Source organism: Eptatretus burgeri, chromosome 10, assembly GCF_056783735.1.
Source record: "Eptatretus burgeri isolate ZD-2024b chromosome 10, Ebu_testis_v1, whole genome shotgun sequence".
NCBI lineage: Eukaryota > Metazoa > Chordata > Myxini > Myxiniformes > Myxinidae > Eptatretus > Eptatretus burgeri.
Genome location: NC_140970.1, coordinates 25,797,150 through 25,817,878, shown reverse-complemented (window position 1 = coordinate 25,817,878; position 20,729 = coordinate 25,797,150). Strand labels below are relative to the sequence as shown.

Genomic DNA, 20,729 nt, shown 5'->3' with positions numbered 1-20,729 from the left:
CTCTGTCGTACCATCTGTCATCCCTCAGATCGGCAAACAGCAGCTTCTTCACTCTCTAGAGATCTTGATAAAATCACAAGCTGGTCCAACACGTGGAACATGTCTTGCTATCCTGACAAATCTCACACTCTCACCATGTCTCTCCGAAAGAACCATCAGGAACCTCCGCTCCCCCCCCCCGTCCTCCAATCTACTTTCTCAACAATCTACTGAAGAAGTCCTTTCATTCAAGCTTCTGCGTCTCACTATCTGCCATCTTTCCTGGGAAAGCCCCATCTCCAAGCTGGCCTTGAAACCAACTCGGCATCCTCCATCGTGCAAAGTCCTTCCTTGGCAAACCTGAGCTCCTGACCACATACAAAGCTTGTGTCTGCAGCCTTATGGAGTACTGCTGTCCCCTCTGGGCTGGTGCTCCTGCCTCTCACATTTCTTGGCTTCACACTGTGGAAATTAAAGTATTTAGGATCATTGGTATATCCTGCAGTGAAGCTGAGTCTTTGGGTCTCTCACTCTCTCACCACAGGCAGGTCGGTGGTCTTTCTGTCTTCTACCGTTTCCTCTCCGACCTCGCCCCCCCTTGCTCTATCTGAGATATGCCCCCCCCATAACTCGTCCACAACATTTTGAAATATGATATATATATATATATATATATATATATATATATATATATATATATATATATATTGTCGTGTTAGGTAAATATGCTAAATATCGTCATGTTGTGTAAGGTCCTGAAAGTCCCCGTGGTGTCCATGTTGTATACCCCGTGTTCCCCGCCCCATCCCTCTCCCTTCCACAGATCTCCTCAAGTCTCTGTTTCACACTGTTTTTTCCTTCCCTCTCCCACCCCTCTTGTCTCCTGCTCCACTTGTTGTATGTTCTGTGTGTTACCTCTCATACAAGCCTCGACATTGTATATGAAAAACAAAAAAACAACCAAGTTTCAGTTGAGATGTTAAAGGGTATGGGAAAAACGTTCTGACAAACCACAGGTGGGACAGACATACAGATGGACACCGACAGACAGAGAAGGACAGAAGGATGGACGGACAGACGGAGAGCAAATTATAGTCCCCTCTGGTGAAACCCGAAGGGGACAAATAACCCGGGGTACATACATGAAGCAAAAACATGGCTCTTGCAGAATGTGAATATATAATACATCATGGTTATATAGCCCAGATAATTCCAATTGCACTGGGCCATGGGATGACAGCAGAGGCCTGCGGCCGATGCGGCTTCACAAAATGGCGGCTGTACGATTTATTTTGAGGTTTGAACCGTGGGCGGAGTCGGGCGAGTTGCCCAACCAATGGGGCGACGGCAATCTGTTCACACGTACACGGTTCAAAAATTGAACTGGCCTTTATACATCATATATGATTTCCTCTTTCACATTTTGACCGGATTATTAATGATTTTCTCCGTATTCTCATAATAAAGGTTTGTTTAAAATGTTATGACAAAAGCTCAAATTGTAAAAACGTTATGGCGCATGCGTGCACGCGCACGCACGCGCACGCACGCGCAAAACCCCGTCTCGTCTCACGCTGCGTGGGTGACGTGCTAATAAACTGCACCTCCATCAGAATCTTTACCAGTAATTAAATACACAATCTGGATCACCACACTCGATATACAGATTTGATGACTTTGTTGACAAACAAATCATTGGGCAAGAGCAGCACTTACAGGTGGCAGGAAAGCTGTGCAGTAACATGCTCATCATCGACTTGTCTTGTCGAGAGTTCCATTCCCTAAAAAAAACCTGCCACTCCAGCGCTGTGGAACACAATATTTGCCTCCTGTCTCGACTTAAAATATTCAACGAATAAGATTATGACTTCGAGCTGAATAATCCAGATATTCCAAAACACTCTTCATTACCTACATGGGGTAATCTACATATTACACGCAAAAAAAGGGCAAATATTGACCTCCCTTTCTGTACGCTCGAAATATACCATTTTAACACCATCCTTAACTTTAACTACTCCCAAATGGCACCATCTTTTTATTTTATACACAATGTCGAGGCTTGTATAAGAGCGAACACACAGAATGTACAACAAGGGGAGCAGGAGACAGGAGGGGCAGGAGAGGAAAGCACAAAACAGTGGTGAACAGAAACGTTAGGAGATCTGTGGAAGGGAGAGGGATGGGGTGGGGTCCACAGGGTAGACAAGACAGACACCATCGGGACTTTCAGGAAGGAAAGCAGGGAATTTGAAGGAGGTGGGTTTGGGGTGGATTAACAGGGATAGAAAAGATCATGGTTTTGGATGGGGAAGATAAGAGATGGTGGTGAACGGTTGTTTTGAAGGTGAACAGTTGTTGAACAGTTGTTTTGTCAGAGGGAAGAGTGGAATTGAAGAGAGTTCAGGAGTTTGTTCCAAAGGTGGGGAAAAAGAGGAATGAAAGAGTGAAGATGAGCAGTGATTCTTGATTTTGGTAGTTTTACCAGAAGGGGGTTGATGGCAGACTTTGAGCGCCCTGTGGAAATGTGGGGGGTGGTGGGGGGGGGGACAAATCGCAGACAGACAAGGGGGGGCAAGACCATAAAGGAGACAGTGAAAGACAGAAAGACAACCGACCTGCCAGCAGTAAGAGAGTAAGAGACCCAAAGACTCAGCCTTATCACGCGAGACACCAATGATCCTTAAAGCTATGGTTTCCACAGCGTGAAGCCAAGAAATAAGAGAGGTGGGATCACCAGCTCAGAGGGGAGAGTAGTACTCCTTCAGGCTGCTGATGAGAGCTTTGTATGTGGTCAGGAGCTCAGGTGGGCCAATGAAGGACTTTGCACGACGGAGGATGCCCAGTCGGCGACTGGCTTTGGAGGCCAGCTTGGAGATGCGGCTTTCCCAGGAAAGATCATGGCAGATAGTAAGGCCCAAAAGTTTGAAAGAAAGGACTTCTTCAAGAGGATTGTTGAGAAAGTAGATGGGGGGGGGGTGGGGTTGGGGGTTTCCAGACGGTCCTTTCAGAGAGACATAGTGAGAGTGTGAGAGTTATCGAGATTCAATGACATGTTACAAGTGTTGGACCAGCTTGTGATTTTCTCCAGATCTACAGTGAGCGAAGAAGCTGCTGCTTGCCGATCTGAGGGACGACAGATGGTACAGCAGAGGGTGGAGTCATCCGCAAAGAGATAAAGAAGATTTTCCAGAGAGTTAGAGAGATCATTGTTGAAAAGCAGAAAAAGTACAGGGCTCAGAACACTGCCTTGAGGATCTCCAGCCTGGACAGGAAGTGGGGATGAGAGAATTCCATTGAGGGCCACACCTTTGCTGTGATAGGAGAGAAAGTCTGCGAACCATGAGTGGAGATGGCCTTGGATGCCATAGGAAGAGAGTTTGGTAAGCAGGGCGGGGTGCCAGACTTTATTGAAAGCACGCAATATGTCTTGGCAGATGGCTCTGATGTCATGTCTGGCATTGAGGACCTCCACCCATTGTTGGGAAAGTAGGAGCAGCAAGTCCAGGGTAGAGTGACCGGGTCTGAATCCAAATTGATGATCGGAAATCAAGCCATTGGAGAAGAGGAAGGATTTAACGTCTGAAGCAATGATGGATTCCATAACCTTGCTGAATATTGGGAGAAGAGTGATTGGTCTGTAGTGGCAGGGATCTGTTTTTGCACCTTTTTATGCAGAGCAGTCATGTTTGCTGATTTCCAAACATATGGCACATGACCTTGAGCAAATGAGTGGGTGAATCAAACAGAGAGCATGAGCAAGAGCAGCAGAGCAGGTTTTTAGGACATGTGGGCTGATGCCATCTGGACCGGTTGCAGAATCAGAGTCGAGGTTTGACAGCAAAATCTCCACCCTGTCGGGAGAAAAGGACACAGGGTTCAGAAACAGCTGTGTGCAACTTGGTAAGGTGGGTGCAGAATGTGATGGGTTCAGGACAAGATTTAGAAGCAAGCATGGAGTTTAGGCATTCAGCATTTTCGTGTGCAGTGTCAGCTGTGCGGCCATTTGAGGAAACGGAGGGGATGGAGGGGAACATACACCAGAAGCAGACTTAACTAGATGCCACCAGGACCTGGAGGAGGGAGACACGTTTGAGAGTTCAGACTTGAGATTAGAATGAAGTTGTTTCCAGACTCTCCTGAGAGGAGACACACACTCGTTCCGAGCTTTGTGGAAGGAACTGAGATTGCCTTCAGTTGGATTTGACTTCCATGAAGCGAAGGCAAGTTTGTTCAGGACAACTGTCTTGCCACAAGCTTCAGTGTAACATGGGCAGAAGGAAGGGTAGGACAACTGAAGATGAGATGGGATAAATCTGTGCATGAGAGAGAGCAAATTTCTTTGAAAGAATTCCCAGGATGAGTTGATGTTGGAGAAAGTAAAGATGGGAGACCAGTCTTGAAGTTTGATGGCTGCTTGAAGTCCCTGCTAGTGGGCCTGAGTGAAATGTCAGACTTGACGGTGGTGAGGTGGTTTTCTCATAACAGCTAGAGATGTCTACTTTGACAAGCACGTTATCAGATGAACCGATTGGAGCGAAGGAAGAACAGCAGATATTTACAGAGAAATTGGTGAAAATCAGATCCAGAAGTGATGGAGTACCATCTGTTGAGATTTGTGTTGGGAAGTTCACTAATTGTGTCAGTCCCAATGAGTTGCAGAAGTCTTTTGCTGAAGTGCAATGGCAGGTGAGGGAGATACCTATACACAGCCAACTGGCATGATGACAATTGAAGTCATCACATGTAAGGAAGAGAGGGTTGGGATGAGAGGCTAGAAGTTGGTCCATGTTTTCAGCGAGTGAGGTGTAAATAGAGTCATCACTGTTCGGTGGACGGTACAGTACACATATAAACATGAGGAGGGAGTGGAGGAGAAGCCGTAGCCAGAGGTATTCCTGTGGTAGTGGCGGAGTAAGGGCAGTGCATGGAGAGTGAGAAATAAAGTTTTTGACAAAGAGAGCAACTCCTCCACCAGGATGAGGCTCAGGTCTGTCATTCCGGAGAAGGGGGTAACCAGGGAGAGATACTCGGGAGTCAGACGTCTTGAAGGAGGAAAGTTTATGTCAAGCAGATGATGTCTGGTTTGTCAGTGGCAACCTGTATGGAAAGATGTCAGGTTTGAGCAAAGACCTCGGATGTTTGAGGTCCACACTGTTAAGGAAGAGGGAGGGGAGAAGGCTTTGGTGTAGGGGAGGGGAGGAGAAAGGGATGGTGGACGATGGAGGAGGTGGGAGGGAGTGTGAGTTGATAAAGTGTGAGGGATTGCAGAAGCGCAAGGGGAGAGGGCTGGATGAGGAGAAGAAAAGGCTCGGTGGTGATGGGATGAGGCACCATGGGGAGTAATAAGAGAGGGGACAGAGGGAAGTTGAAGATTGGTGGAGGTGGAGTGATGAGATGGAAGAGAGAGGAAAGGGGAAGGAGGTTGATTGTGGATGTGAGCAGGGGCACTTTGAGAGGAGATAGGATGGAGAAGGGTGAGAGGGGAGTGTTGAGAGAGAAAGGTGAGGGGGGAGTTTTTGAGAAAGGTGAGAGGGAAGCTTGGATGGGGAAGAGTGTTGCAAAGGTTGCTTTCTGAGGGATGGGAGATGATGAGAGGAGGGATGGCCAAGAGGCAGGAGTGTGATGGGAGAGGTGGGGAGACAGGAGGGATGAGACTTGGTGGTGGTGTGGTGAAGAAGTGAGTGGGAAGGGGGAGGTACAAGATTTGAGGGGTTGGGAAGAGGGGGAGGTGAGATGAGAGGAAAGAAAGAGCATGTTTGAAATGTTGAGGAGTGTACTGATTGAGAGAGGGAGATATCTGTTCGGTTAGAATGGATCCTTCTGATGCAAGAACACCACACAGTTTGGGACACCAGAGGAGGAGGTGATACTAAAGCAGAAGACAGTGAAGAAGTGCGAAGAGGTGCAAAGAGCAGAGGTAGGCGAGGGCCAAGATGGGAGCGATAAGGAAAGTGTACAACAGGTGAGGAGTTAGAAGGAGTTATATGTAAGTTGATGGGTAGAATTGGCACTGAAGTTGGAAAAAAAAGGATGATTGATGGAACATGAGCATGCAATGCAACCTGGGATTTCAAATTCTTTTTAAGTCAGAGATGCGATTTGAGACATTACCTGAGGGATGCAATAAAGGAGCATTAAGAGAATGGAGTAAAGAAACGTAACAGTGGGACATTTTAGACACGGAATGAAGGAACGGTCGAATTGAAAACAGTTTTTTGAAGAAGAATAGTGAATTATGATGCAACACAGAGAACCACCCATGTAAAAGAGGATCTTGAATCATTTGAAGACATCGTTTTGTTGTTTTTGATGAAGATTAGGTAAGATTGGGTAAAGGAATGGTTGAAGAAAAAAAAAAAATCATGAAGGTGTAGGGTGAATTTGGGTCGGCAAAATTAGAAGGAAGTTGGTAGATCGGCAGAAGAGGAAGGAGGAAGAAGAGTCGGTACTTCTCGGCATCCTCCATTTAAGTGTATGAGGAAGTCACGTACAGTACAGTTTAAGTACAGGAAGTCACGTGGTTACGTAGGGTATGAGGTTAGAAGGGAAAAGGTTTTTTGTTGTTGTCTTTTTTTACATTTTAAGACATGCAAAAGAGGGTATAGTTGGGAGGGATAGAGAGAGGGTGGAGGGAAGTTGAGAAAATAAAAACTGATGGAAATAAGGAGAAAATACAAATAAACACGATCGTGTACATAAACGGGAAGACGGGTAGGCCTTAGGGAAACCTGATATGACAAGACTGATAAAAATTCACCAAATAGCACAAATTTTGAAACAAAACCGAACTAGGAGCACACAGTAAACATGGAGGCAACAAAATAAACACCTTAAACATGGAGGCAACAAAATAAACAAGGTAAACATGGAGACAAACAATGACCAGAAACATATCTTTGAGAAAGTTGGCAGAGACACCTAGAGAGAATCCATCAGTTTGTTTATAAGCCTTGAAAAGTCGGGCGAAGACCAAAAGTTTTTATTTAACTAGTGCATGCCCGTAGGTGCGTGCCCGTACGTGCAAAATAAAAAACAAAAAAAACATGAATTGTGACGTCAATCATGACGTCATAGCACCGTGTCCTGTCATTGGTTGGCAAATAAATAGAAGTAACTTGGGAACGGCTTGTCCGATTAATATCAAACCTTGAAAAGGTACATCCACAGGTCCCCAGCAATATTCCTGGCAAGTTTCAATTAGATCAGACCAGTGGTTGTCGAGAAACGGCGGTCGCATACAGACACACAGACAGACAGACAGACAGACAGACAGACACACACAGAGATTGCTGGAATTATAGATAGATGAAAGACCTCTATTTTCTTTCCTCCACAGTCTACAACATGAGAACGAATCTTCATTGGGCGGTGTATATTAGTCTGCTCCACTGCCACCATCGCTGTGAATAAACCATGCATTACATTGTTTGAGTTGTAATCAAAATGTACCTTTGTTTCCTCAAAACGGTATCTTCATTTAATTATAGAGGACACGTTGTTCAGTCTTCATATGTAAATCAAAGGCCGATAAATAAAATAATCAGAGCTTTGTGGAGCGAAAAAGATGGCGGCGATTTCTGGATGGCTGGAGGGGAAGCCATGGCCTGTTGAATGGGTGGTGCTTGTGATGCACCCACAGACACAAACTCAGCTTTATATATTAGATATTATTACAGGCCAATAGTCTATATTATATATTTTTTTAATGTCGAGCATCAAGCAGGGATGTAGCATGTACCATTTTTAAAGTCTTTGGTATGACTCAGCTGGGAGTTTGAACCATTGACCTCTCAGATTCGAAGTGGACACTCTCACCATTATGCCACAGAGTATGGTTACCAAAGGCTATCTCCCAATGATAGGAAGCATATTCAATTTCAGTTAATATATGAAAGCTCACGGAATAGCAGAGCGCGAACGCAACGGATCAGGACTCAACAGAAAAAGGAACAGTAGATGGGGGGGGGGGGGGTTGGTAAAGGGAGGCGAGAGGGGAGAAACAGCAGGGTTTAAAGACAAAGTAGAGGGAGATTTGGACGAATAGTGGGTGTGGGTTGTACCATGGTTGTGTCAAGCAAGGAAGCAACATGTACTGCAGCTCAGGGTAGAATAATGTGCTGTGGACACAGCTGTATCACTGTGGACACAGCCGGATACAGCCTTATCACCGCCATCTTTTTCACTCCACATAGCTCTGATTATTATTGTTAGGCCTTTGATTTACATATGAAGACTGGCCAACACGTCCTCTATAATTAAATGAAGATACCGTTTTGAGGACCACAGCCGGATCACAATGCCCCCTGTAGATTAGAACAGGAATTTGTTATTCGTTTAGGGTGCCGGCGATAGCTCATCTACTCTTCACCAAGGACATTGTGGGATCTTTAACTTCCACCAATTAATGTTGGCAGACGGGATGCCAAGTTTAACATCCATCCGAGAAACGGTACCCAACATTGATGCCTCACCCTGCATGTGAAACACCAGGAAGACAGTTCATAGCTGGGCTCAGATTCAAATGCAGGCTTGACAGCTCAGAGGCAAGTGCGCATACCCCGAGGTTAGCCTGCCAACTCTTGGCTCTTTTCATTACCTCTACAAGCAAAAGTGGGAGGTTATGTTTTCAATCTTGTTTGGCTGTTTGTTTGTTTGTTTGTGAGCGGGATATATCAAAAGGTTGTGGACAGATCCAGATGAAATTTTGTGGACAGGTTGGACGTATGACAAGGGAAAATTGATTAGATTTTGTTGAAGATTTGAATCTGGATCCGGCAACTAGAATTTTTTTTAAGTGATTCTTCACCATCGAGAGACGGGGCCAAAAGCGATATATAGCACAATATCTCAAAAAAGGCATGAATGGATTCGGACAAAACTTGGTGGACAGGTTAGATGTGTGAGAAGGATGAACTGATTAGATTTTGGTGAAGATCTGAATCTGTATCTGAATACGAGAATCATTTAATTTTTTTAATGATTCTTCACCATTGAGAGATAGGGCTGAAAACGATACACTAGGATGATATTTCAAAAATGTATTGGGCCCGATATGTTCTGCTGGATCCAGCATTGCGTGGCGGAGCTATGTGCTCCACCGAGTGCCCTTCTAGTTATCCGTGTGTTTGTGTTTAAGTGTTTCATTAAATTGAGAAAATAAATTAACTATTCATAACAGAAACATCCTTTAATACATTAAATTGGCTGCATCACTTTCCAGGTGGGCCCACACATCCATGCTCAATTGAATGCCACACAAAGGGCGCTTCTTCCGCATTACATATTATTGGGGGGATTGGCTCCTGGCAATGAACATTCGGGTGAAAGGGATGAGTAAATGTACTTTTATTATTACTTTGAAGCCCAACCAATAATGAGAAAAGCAATGATTTTGGGAGGTAGGCATGGTCCACAAGGAAAAGGATGCAAATGCAGATATCATGTGGCAAAGTCCACAGAGGGACCCAGCTTTCACTTTCAATCATCGTCATCCTTTCACATGTGTGAGAGAGAGTCTTAAACGGTGTCTGTGGTTTACGCACACACTGGGCTGTTGCAGAAACATATGAGACATGAGCAAAATATGTTCACAGCTTGACGATTTTCTCAATGGATGAACTGTGAAAGTATGTTGTGTGGAGCAGCAGGTCTTTCTCAGAGTGTCTGTGTGTATGTCTCATTTACATTACATGTATACAGTGTCTATAGAAAGTCTACACCCCCTTTCATAATTTTCACCTTCTGTTGCTTTTTCGCCTGGAAATAAATTGCGTTAAATCAGACATTTTCTATCATTATTTACACATCGTAACCCACAACTTCCGAGTGAAAAACAAATTCAAAAAATTTCAGAAAATTAATTAAAAATACAAAACTAGCACATCTTGGTTGGATAAGTGTCCACTCTGCTGAGTTAATAATTGGTGGAAGCACCATTAACAGCAATTACAGCTGTGAGTCTGTTGGGATAAGTCTCCACCAAATTTGCACACCTTGATTGGGCAATATTTTCCCATTCTTCTGCACAAAACTGTTCAAGCTCAGTCAAGTTTCACCCTCTCTCCTTTCCACAGTTCCCTCTCCTTTCCACAGTTCACCTAATGTGTCTGTTCACCACTGTTTTGTCCCTTCCACTCCCGCCCCTCTTGTCTCATGCCTCCTTGCTGTGAGTTGTGTGTTAGCTCTCATACGAGCCTCGACCAAGGTATACAAAAAAAAAAAAAAGTTGTGTGGGGAGTGTTGATGGACAGCAATCTTCAAGTCATGCCACAGATTTTCGATTGGATTTCGGTCGGGGCTCTGACTGGGCCACTACAGTGTAGCTTTGGCTGTGTGCTTCAGGTTGTTGTCATGTTGAAAGGTGAACTTCCATCCCAATTTCAGCTTTCTTGCAGAGGGCAGCAGGTTTTCCTCTCGGATTTTTCTGTATTTTGCTCCATCCATTTTCCCTTCTGTCCTGATAAGTGCTCCAGTCTCTGCTGATGAGAAACATCCCCATAACATGATGCTGCCACCACCATGCTTCACAGTCGAGATGATGTTCTTGCGGTGATGTGTCTTGTTGGGTTTTCACCAAACATAACATTTTGCATTTAGGCCAAAAAGTTCCATCTTAGTTTTGTCAGATCAGAAAACTATTTGCCACATGGCTTCAGAATCTCCAGTGTTTTTTTGCACACCTCAAACGGGACTCAAGGTGTGCATTTTGAGCAATGGCTTCCTTCTTGCCACCCTACCGTACATGCCAGACTTCTGGAGTGCTTGGGATATTATTGTCACATGCACACTGTGACCAGTCTTTGCCATAAAGGCTAAAAGCTCTTTCAAAGTTGCCATTGGCCTCTTGGTGGCCTCTCTGATCAGTATCCTCCTTGCTTGGTCATGCAGTTTGGAGGGACCGCCTACTCTAGGCAGGGTCTTGGCGGTACCATACACCTTCCACATCTTAATAATTGGCTTGACTGTGTTCCAAAGGATATTTAAGGCCTTTGAAATATTTAATACCAATCCCCCGATCAGTGCCTTTCCACAACTTTATCCTGGAGGTCTTTGGAAAGCTCCTTGGTTTTCATGCTTGAGTCTTTGCTGTGAAATGTACTACCCAGTGGAGGCAACCTACACGAACATTTGATACTGAAATAATCAGAATCATTACAATATAACAGGCGGAAGCCAATTAACTTGGTGTGTGGTTTTGAAGGTGATTGGTTATACCTGAGCTAATTTACAATTGCTATTATAAGGGGGGTGGACACTTATCCAACCAAGATATTCTAGTTTTGTATTTGTAATTAATTTTCTGAAATTTGTAGAATTTGTGGGTTACAATGTGCAAATAAGGGTGGAAAAAGTCTGATTTAATGGAATTTTATTCCAGGCAATAAGGCAACAAAAGGTGAAAAATGTGAAAGGGGCTGTCGACTTTCTATCGGCACTGCATATGTAATATTATTTATTTATTGTTCATGAAAAAAGGCACATCCAACCAAAAAGTAACAAAATGCTTCTCTGGTAATTTAAGTAATAAATAAGCAAGATCAGATCTGGTATCAGGTGACATTCCACCTGCTTCCCAATGAGCTTCATCAGACAAATATGCTATAAAAAGAGCACGGATAAGTGTGTGTGTGTGTGTGTGTGTGTGTGTGTGTGTGTGTGTGTGTGTGTGTGTGTGTGTGTGTATGTGTATGTGTCTACAAGACATATATTGTTGTGGAAATGGCTCCCATGGGTTAATAATGAATAAAATAGAGCAGATGTTTCTTTCATGAGTGTTTTAGAATAATTGTGAAGTAATTAAATGTGATTTTAGATATGCACCACTAATATGTGTAGTTAGAAACATCAAACCTAGCCCCATTGTGTGTGTCTAAAATCCCCATTCCTGCAAGCCTATGTTCATTGTTTTTACCCTTCGTTTTCTGTCTTAAATGTATCTTTTTAGCCTCTGCTTGGCCTCAAGGCGCTATCTTGGGTAGGAAAACGTCATCCTTGCCACACTCTTGTTGGCCGTGGTGCCACCCTACATCAGGTGCGGGGAGAAAAAGAGTTTGCCCTGCTCACTGGCCAGGACAAGATCCAATGGTGTATGAGAGCGGAGGGGGGTATATGGTCACCAATGACATCAGCAACTGACCTTGTCAAAGGTGGATGCCCGAAAGATCAGGGTGAAGAATCCTGGAAACGTGATATCAGAGGCTGCGTTCATTCTGAGCTTCCCAAAGCAGAGGCTACGCCCCACCCAGCCGATGCCACACCCATTCCACTGGGTTGCTCCCTTCCTCTCATCGTTCGGCAGAGGACATTTGGCCTGCATAGGACGTTCCCCTTCATGAGGTGACTCACAGGGTTTGCTCACAGATCTCTTCTTGTCTTGTGATTTCCCCATGTCTCTTTATCATGTCGTCCGAGTGAAGGCTCACAAGGTGAGGTAATTAAGGTTCCTGTTCAGAGATGACTCGGGGGTGTGTATGTCAGGGAGAGGGTAAGGGGATTGTTCATTTATCATGGTTATTGCTTCTTTTCATATTTCTGTCCTTCGTGTGCTTTCAATTCAAATATAAACCTGACTTTGTCTCTTTGGCAGATCCTGTTTTTTTGTGGTGGCTTTGCCTGGTGGTTTTGATGAAATCCTATTAAGGTTAATTGGTGCTCATTACTGTATCATAATTCACTACTCCTTTTCTATTTCAACAGACTGCTCTCAATGAAACCTATACTTCACACCTTGTCGAAAAATTCCAACTGTTACAACGTTTCTTCTCTCCATTCTTATAATTCACCTTCAATGTATCCCCAAGAAATGTGTTCAGTTGCATTTTTGAACGAAAAACTGAAAAACCCCAGTTTGCTATGCATGTTCGCTTTCCATCAATCATCATTTTTTTTCCAACTTCAGTGCCAATTCACCCCTCTCAACCTCAATCTCAAAGCAACCATCGCACTCTCCCCCCTCCAAGCTTCCCTCTCACCTTTCTCAAAAACTCCCCCTTCACCTTTCTCTCTCCATTCACCCCCCTCACTTACCCTTCTCAAAGTTGCTCCCCCTCTCATCCACAAAGCTGCCTCCTTCCCCTGCTCTTTCTCATCCATCACATCACTCTACCTCCTCAAATCCTCAACTGCCTTCTGCCCCCTCTCTTATTGCCCCCCACTGTACCTCCAGCCAGCACCACACAGCCTTTTCTCCTCCTCATCCACCCCTCCCCAAGCTCTTCAACAATCCCCCACACTCTTTCAACAACTCTCCTTACCTCCCACCTCCTCCATTGTCCTGGCCTCCCCCTCCTCTCCCCTGCTCCCAAAGCCTCCTCCCCTCCCTCTTCATTAACAGTGTGGACCTCAAATATCCAAGGCCTTTGCTCAAACCTGACAGATCTTTCCAGACAGGTTGTCACTGACAAACCAGACATTATCTGCCTAATAGAAACATTCCTCCCTCAAAACGTCTCTGACCACCTCGGAACTCCTTCCTCCGGTATGACAGACCTGAACCTCGTCCTGGTGGAGGAGTTGCTCTCTTCATCAAAGACTCTATTCCTCACTCTCCTTGCACTGCTCTCACTCCCCCACACCCGCAAGAATATCACTGGCTATGGCTTCCCCAACACTCCCACCTCATGTTTGTATGTGTACTGTACCGTCCACCAAACAGTGATGACTCCATTTACACCTCACTATCCGAAAACATGGACCAACTTCTATCTTCTCATCCAAACTCTCTCTTCCTCATATGTGGTGACTTCAATTGTCATCATGCCAGTTGGCGAGGTGTGGGTACCTCTCTCACCTGTCATGGCACCTCAGCAAAAGCTTTCTGCGACTCATTGGGACTGACTCAATTGGTCAATATCCTGACCCGGATCTCAACCAATGGTACTCCATCTCTTCTGGATCTGATTTTGACAAATTTCCCTAAAAATATCTGCTGTTTTTCCTCCGGTCCAATTGGTTCTTCTGACCACGTCCTTGTCAAAGTAAACATTTCTCTGGCTGTGGTTAGAGAACCACCTCAGTGCTGTCGAGTCTGGCATTTCACTCAGGCTGACTGGCAGGATCTCCAAGCAGCGATCAAACTTCAAGACTGGTCTCCCATCGCTACTTTCTCCTACATCAACTCATCCTGGGAATTCTTTCAAGAAACTTGCTCTCTCCAATGCACAGATTTATCCCCTTTTGTCTTCAGTTGTCCTCCCCTTCCTCCCGCCCTTGGTTCACTGAAGCTTGTAGCGAGGCAGTTGTCCTGAAACAACCTGCCCTTGCTTCATGGAAAGCAAACCCAAATGAGGGTAATTTCAGTTCCTTCCACAAACCACAGAGCAAGTGTGTATCTACCCTCAGGAGAGCCAGAAAACAACATCTTTCCAATCTCAAGTCTGAACTCTCAAACCTCTCTCCCTCCTCCAAATCCTGGTGGTGTCTAATCCAATTTTTTTCTGGTGTATGTTCCCCCTCCATTACCTCAAATGGCTGCACTGCTGATACCGCTCATGAAAAGGCTGAATTCCTAAACTCGGGGTTTGCTTCTAAATCTCGTGTCCGAAACCCATCGCTTTCTGAACCCACCTTACCCAGTCGCATCCACCTGCCCCTGCCCTCTGTGCCCTTTTCTCCTGACAAGGTGGAGAGCTTGCTGTCAAAGCTCGACTCATATTCTGCAACCGGACTAGACGGCATCAGCCCACGTGTCCAAAAACCTGCTCCTCTGCTCTTGCTCACCCTCTCTCTGTTCTGTTTACTCTCTCATTTGCTCAAGTTCATCTGCCATCTGCTGGGAAATCAGCAAACATGAGCACTCTGCATAAAAAGGTGCAAAAACAGGTCCCTGCAACGACAGACTAATCAGCCTTCTCAATCATCAGCAAGGACATGGAATCCATCTTTGCTTCAGACATTAAATCCTTCCTCTTCTCCAATGGCTTGATTTCCGATCATCAGTTTGGTTTCAGACCAGGTCACTCTACCCTGGATATGCTGCTTCTACTCTCCCATCACTGGTTGGAGGTACTCAATGTCAGACATGAAATCAGAGCCACATCCCTAGACATATCATCATTATCACGTGCTTTTGACACAGTCTGGCACCCTGCCCTGCTCACCAAACTCTCTTCCTATGATATCCAAGGAAGTCTCCACTCATGGCTCACAGATTTCCTCTCCTGTCGCAGTCAACGTGTGGCCCTAAATGGAGGTCTTTCATCCCCTCTTCCTGTCCAGGCTGGAGTTCCTCAAGGTAGCGTTCTGGGCCCTGTTCTTCTTTTTTGGTTGTCATCAATAATCTTTCTGACTATCTGAAAAATCCTCTTTATCTCTTTGCTGATGACTTCACCCTCTGCTGTACCATCTGTCATCCCTCAGACCAGCAAGCCGCAGCTCCTTCACTCTCTGCAGATCTGGATAAAATTACAAACTGGTCCAACACGTGGAACATGTCTTTCAATCCTGGCAAATCTCACACTCTCACTATGTCTCTCCAAAATGACCGTTTAGAATGCCCCCCCCCAAACATCGACTTTTTCAACAATTCTCTGGAAGAAGTCCTTTCATTCAAGCTTCTGGGTCTCACTAACGGCCATGATCTTTCCTCGGAAAGCCGCATTTCCAAGCTGGCCTCCAAAGCCAGTCGCCGAGTTGGAATCCTCCATCGTGCTAAGTCCTTTCTCGGCCCACCTGAGCTCCTGACCACATATAATGCTTTTGTCCGCAGCTTGATGGAGCACTGCTCTCCCCTCGCTGGTGCTCCTGCCTCACACCTTTCTCGGCTTCTTCACGCTGTGGAAACCAAGGCATTTATAATTAATCATTGGTATCTCCTGCAGTGAGGCTGAGTCTTTGGGTGTCTCACTCTCTCACGGCAGGCAGGTCGGTGGTCATTCTGTCTTCTACCATCTCCTCTCCAGTCTCGCCCTCCCTGCTCTGTCTGCAACATGTCCCCCCCCTCCATGTTTCCGCAGGGCGCTCAAAGTCCCACAGCAACCCCTTCTGGTAAAACTACCAAAATCATGTATCATTGCTCACCTTCACTCTTTCATTACTTTTTCCCCCACCTTTGGAATAAACTCCCACACTCTTCAATCCCATTCTTCCCTCCAGGCCTTCAAATCAGTTGTTCACCACCACCACCTATCTTCCCCCATCCAAAACCTCTATCTTTTCTACCTCCATTAATCCATCCCAAACCCACCTCCTTCAAATTCCCTGCTTTCCTTCCTGAAAGTCCCTGTAATATCCATCTAGTATACCCCATGTTCCCCGCCCCATCCCTCTCCCTTCCACAGATCTCCTCATATCTCTGTTCACCACTGTTTTGTCCTTTCCTCTCCCGCCCCTCTTGTCTCCCGCCCCCTTGCTGTGCATTGTGTGTTAGCTCTCATCCAAGCCTCCACAATGTATATAAAAAAAAAAAAATAAACCAATGTCACCCACAGGGTGACCCGTATCTTGCCAAAAGGTGACCACGTGTGACATCTTTAAGGTCACACTGAGGTGAACAGAGCTGCTATCCACCAGGAGCGACTCCTTGAGGAATATCTGCCTACGAGAGATTCCGATGAGAATCGTTCTACAGAGTAACCATGAAAAATATGCTTTTGCCTCATAATGTCACCAAATGACGTCATAATGTCTCAAGCTTGACATATCTAGAAATCACTCATCGAGGTGTTCAATTTGAGGTACTACACGATATGGTTCCTAAAACTTGAAAATTTGGCCTTGGGGTCAAATATGTTTGACCTTAGGCGCTAACCATGAAGGTCAAGGCCAATCGCCACCAGTACAATGCCCTCTATCGGCCTCTGATATGCGAAGTTACAAAAATTTCCAATGATAACTGTGCTCTGCAGAGTGATTTATACGTGATTACAGACCAAAAAAAAACAAAAAACATATGAAGGTCAAGGCCAATCGCCACCAAAAATTAATCAGCTGAGCGCCAGACCATGAACTATATTCCCATGAAGTTTGAAGACGATCCGATCAAAATTACTCAAAAAATAAGGGTTTCGTCGACTCCCCTGATTTGCGACAAAGTGACCTTGATCTTTGACCTTGACCTTCAAAATTTTGGGCGCTGAAAGGGACCTCTATAGGCCTCTGATATGCGAAGTTACAAAAATTTCCAATGATAACTGTGCTCTGCAGAATTTTTTATACGTGATTACAGACAAAAAAAAATAAACATACAAGCTGACTAACATATCTTGCAAAAACTTCGTTTTGGCAAGATAAAAATTGGTTGCGGTTAACGCCGCGAACTACGCTCGTGTGGCATGACTTTGGTTGCTCGGCCAAAGATTAAGAACAGTCATGTGATCGCTTATCGCCATAGAGCTTGGGTGACTCGGTGTTTCCAGTGGGTACAGTAACGGAGATTAAAAGGCCGTGATCCGACCCAGCAACGTTGACTCACCTGACATCTGGGTCGTTTTGACACGACTCGCCAGATTTGACCCAGGCAAATCATGCGGTTTGGTGGTTGCAAACACACACACACACACACACACACACACACACACACACACACACACACACACACACACACACACACACACACACACACACACACACACACACACACACACTGATGAATCACCCTGCCTGTGAAACATCAGGATGACAGTTTATCGCTGAGTCAGGATTCAAACCCAGGCGAGACAGCTCAGAGACAAGTGTGTGTACCTCTTGGCCACCCAGCCATCCCAATTTGTCACTGATACGATAGAAATGCCTCCATCATCCAAGTTCTGATGTATCAGTTAAAGTTCGTACATCAATTTTACATACACGCACCATGCTGGTGGAATTTGTGCGAGGTGGCCATGTGAGGAATAGTGAAAACAGTATGAGGGAGGAGTGTTGGCAACAGCTGGCGATTTGGAGGTGTTGGCAGATCATGGGCGGCAGTTGGTGTTTCCAGAGACGATTTTCGCGTGACGCAGCTGTGGCCTGATATTGTTATTTGGTCTGCTTCAACAAGGTGGGTCCTATTGGGGGAGTTACCAGTACCATGGGACGATAACGTCGAGGGGAAGCATGAGATGAAAATGGGAAGATACAATGAGCTGGAACTGGAGGCGAGAGGTTGAGAGACTGGCGTGTTTATAGCCACTTGTATGGGGAGCGGTGTTCAGGATATGTTCGTGGTAATTCGGTGGTCGCTGGACGACCGTTATTCTCAGGTTTTCCGTCTGTCTGTTTGTTTGCATGTCATGGACAGCTCTGGAGGCCAGAGGAGTCAACCGATTTTGATGAAACTTGACTGGTAGGTTCATACCAGGATCTAGTTGTACGATTTTGAGCACCGTTGCTATGGACGCCACCGTTGCCTAGCAACGGGACTTTGAAATTTTTGAAAAAAAATCAGAAAAAATAGTTTTTTTTCGAAAATCAGAAATCAGCTTCCACACTTTTATGCGCACTATAATCAACCTCTTTGTCAAAAAATTTCAGCCCGATCCGTCAAAAACTGTATGACCAGTATGCAATTATATAGCGACCACCCATGTCGCCTACCGGCTTGTTTTATGCCTTTCTGTCTCGGTTTGTGGTCTATGGGGGAGTGAGGAGGAATAGACGTGAAAAAGTGGTTCGAAGGTTGTGAGGATTGTTGATGATCGTGTAGTGAGACCGGGAATGCTGTAGAATTGGTTTGAGGTTTATTTGTCTGCTATTATTTGTTTTCTTTGCGTATTTTTTTTATGAATAGAGATGTGTTGTTGATTTGTGAATCGTAATTTATATATTAGTCTTGAAGTTATATATATATATATATTTAGCTATTTTAATTAATTTGATTTGTTGTGGTGTTATTTTAGTGTTTGGATAAATGATTGTGGGTGTGTGTGCGTGTTTTCTGCATCATTTCCGGCGCAATGGAATCCGTGAGGACAAGGGGACATTTCTGGATTTTTTTTTTGGTTTTTAATGTCGTCTTCTTGTATGGATGCGAGAATTTTTGGGCTTTTTTGGGTGCATCGTGTTTTCGATTTGCTTGTTCTCACTGCCTGGGGTCTTTCGGCCCTGGTCTGTCCCCAGCAGAGCCGTATTGTGATTCATCAGCCAAAACGGTGATGATGATGGGGTGCACAACTCATGATGACATTTGCGACAATGCATCGCAAACAATTGGATCCTCTTGCAACAGGAAAGAGATGGAAAGACAAAAATATGATCCATCGGTGCTGAAATGCAATGCCATCAATAATCTTGAGAATAAAATAGAGAAACGATTTCATCTTGCTCCAATTGATAAAGAACAGACTGGGGTAGTGATGGAGGAAGAGGCTTACTACCAGAAAATGGAAATGCTCCTCGATGATAACAATACATAAATAGAAACTGCTTGATGGCCCATGCCCAAACAAAAATTGGCTTTAAATATTAAAATATTTTCATTAAGACGTTGGGTGGGCTGTATGGTCTGGACTATGACTTGTAGCATTAGGATTATGTGGTGGAACAAATATTCTCAAACACAATGTACCATTGAGACCAATTGCGTCCTACATAAGAGGGTTGGCAGGATAGCCGTGGGGTATGCACACTCGCCTCTGAGCTGCCTAGTCTGGGTTTGAATCCCAGTCCAGCAAGAAATTGCCATCCTGGTGTTTCACAGGCAGGGAGATTCACTAACGTGTGTGCCGTCCATCGGACGGACGTCAAATTGGGCATGCCGTCTGCTTGCATTTGTTGGTGAACGTGAAAGATCCCATGGTGCCCTTCACGGAGAGTAGAATAGATCGCCGCATCCTGAACAAATTCCAAATTCCTGCTCTGACGTACAGCAGACGCTGCATCAGCGGAACAGCTGCGCCCCCAGCAAAGGTTGCTACTCACAGCCATGTACTGCACATGAAAGAAGATGATCCTATATAAAAGGTCTATCACATATTGGAAATTAAGCATACGTGAGCAGATTGGTGGACAAGACTTAGAACACTGCCCAAAACAGCAGCAAGTTGGTAAAACGAATAGGTCACACACACACACACACACACACACACACACACACACACACACACACACACACACACACACACACACACACACACACACACACACACACACACACACACACACACACACACAGTCAAAAAGTAACTCGTTTGAAGAAAGATTTAAATCTGAGAAGTTGAAGTCATGGTTTCTTTTGATGCGTTTTCATTCCATAATGTTCCGCTTGACTCCTCACAAAGACAGTCCCAGGTGGCATCAATGCCCATGTCCTGAAATCCTGTCTTGCTTCTCCTCTAACTGTACTATTCAGCCTGTCCTCCTCTGGCTGCCTCCCATTTGCCTGAAAGTCAGAGCATCATTACTGTCCACAATAAGGGTGCAAAAATCATTGTCTTAACTACAAGCCCATGAGCTTCCTTCCAATTAAAAGCAATGTCATGGCATCCAACCATCCATCATTGGAGCTGACAACAAGGCTTTCCCTCCTTTCAAACAGCCTGATCTTTGACCATCAGTTTAGATTCTGGCTGAGTCACTAATCTCTTGACCTACAACATCTCTCAGCAATGGTTGGAGGAACTAAATTTGAATCAAGAGGTCAAGACCATCTCTTTGGACATGTCCCAGGCATTCAACATAATCAGGCATCCTGGTTTTCTCTTCAAGCTCGCTCTGTGGAGCATACAAGGTGGCTTCATACCAAAATTTATGACTTCCTCCATTCATGCAGTCAAGGTGTTGCTATAAATGGAACCCTCTCCTCCCCTCTCCTCGTGAAGGTTCGAGTTCCC

General features: G+C 45.0%; 1 protein-coding gene and 1 long non-coding RNA gene across 4 annotated transcripts in view; one reads left to right on the top strand and one right to left on the bottom strand.

Moving 5' to 3' along the window:
* Positions 1 to 20,729, bottom strand: part of LOC147018116 (IQ motif and SEC7 domain-containing protein 1-like) — a 396,789-nt gene that overhangs the window by 167,193 nt on the left and 208,867 nt on the right. The window lies entirely within an intron of this gene.
* LOC147018117 (uncharacterized) overlaps positions 17,864 to 20,729 on the top strand; it is a 104,663-nt gene continuing 101,797 nt past the window's right edge. The window contains exon 1 of the long non-coding RNA XR_015062288.1: positions 17,864 to 17,959. This is a non-coding gene — a long non-coding RNA (uncharacterized LOC147018117). The remainder of the gene's footprint in view (positions 17,960 to 20,729) is intronic.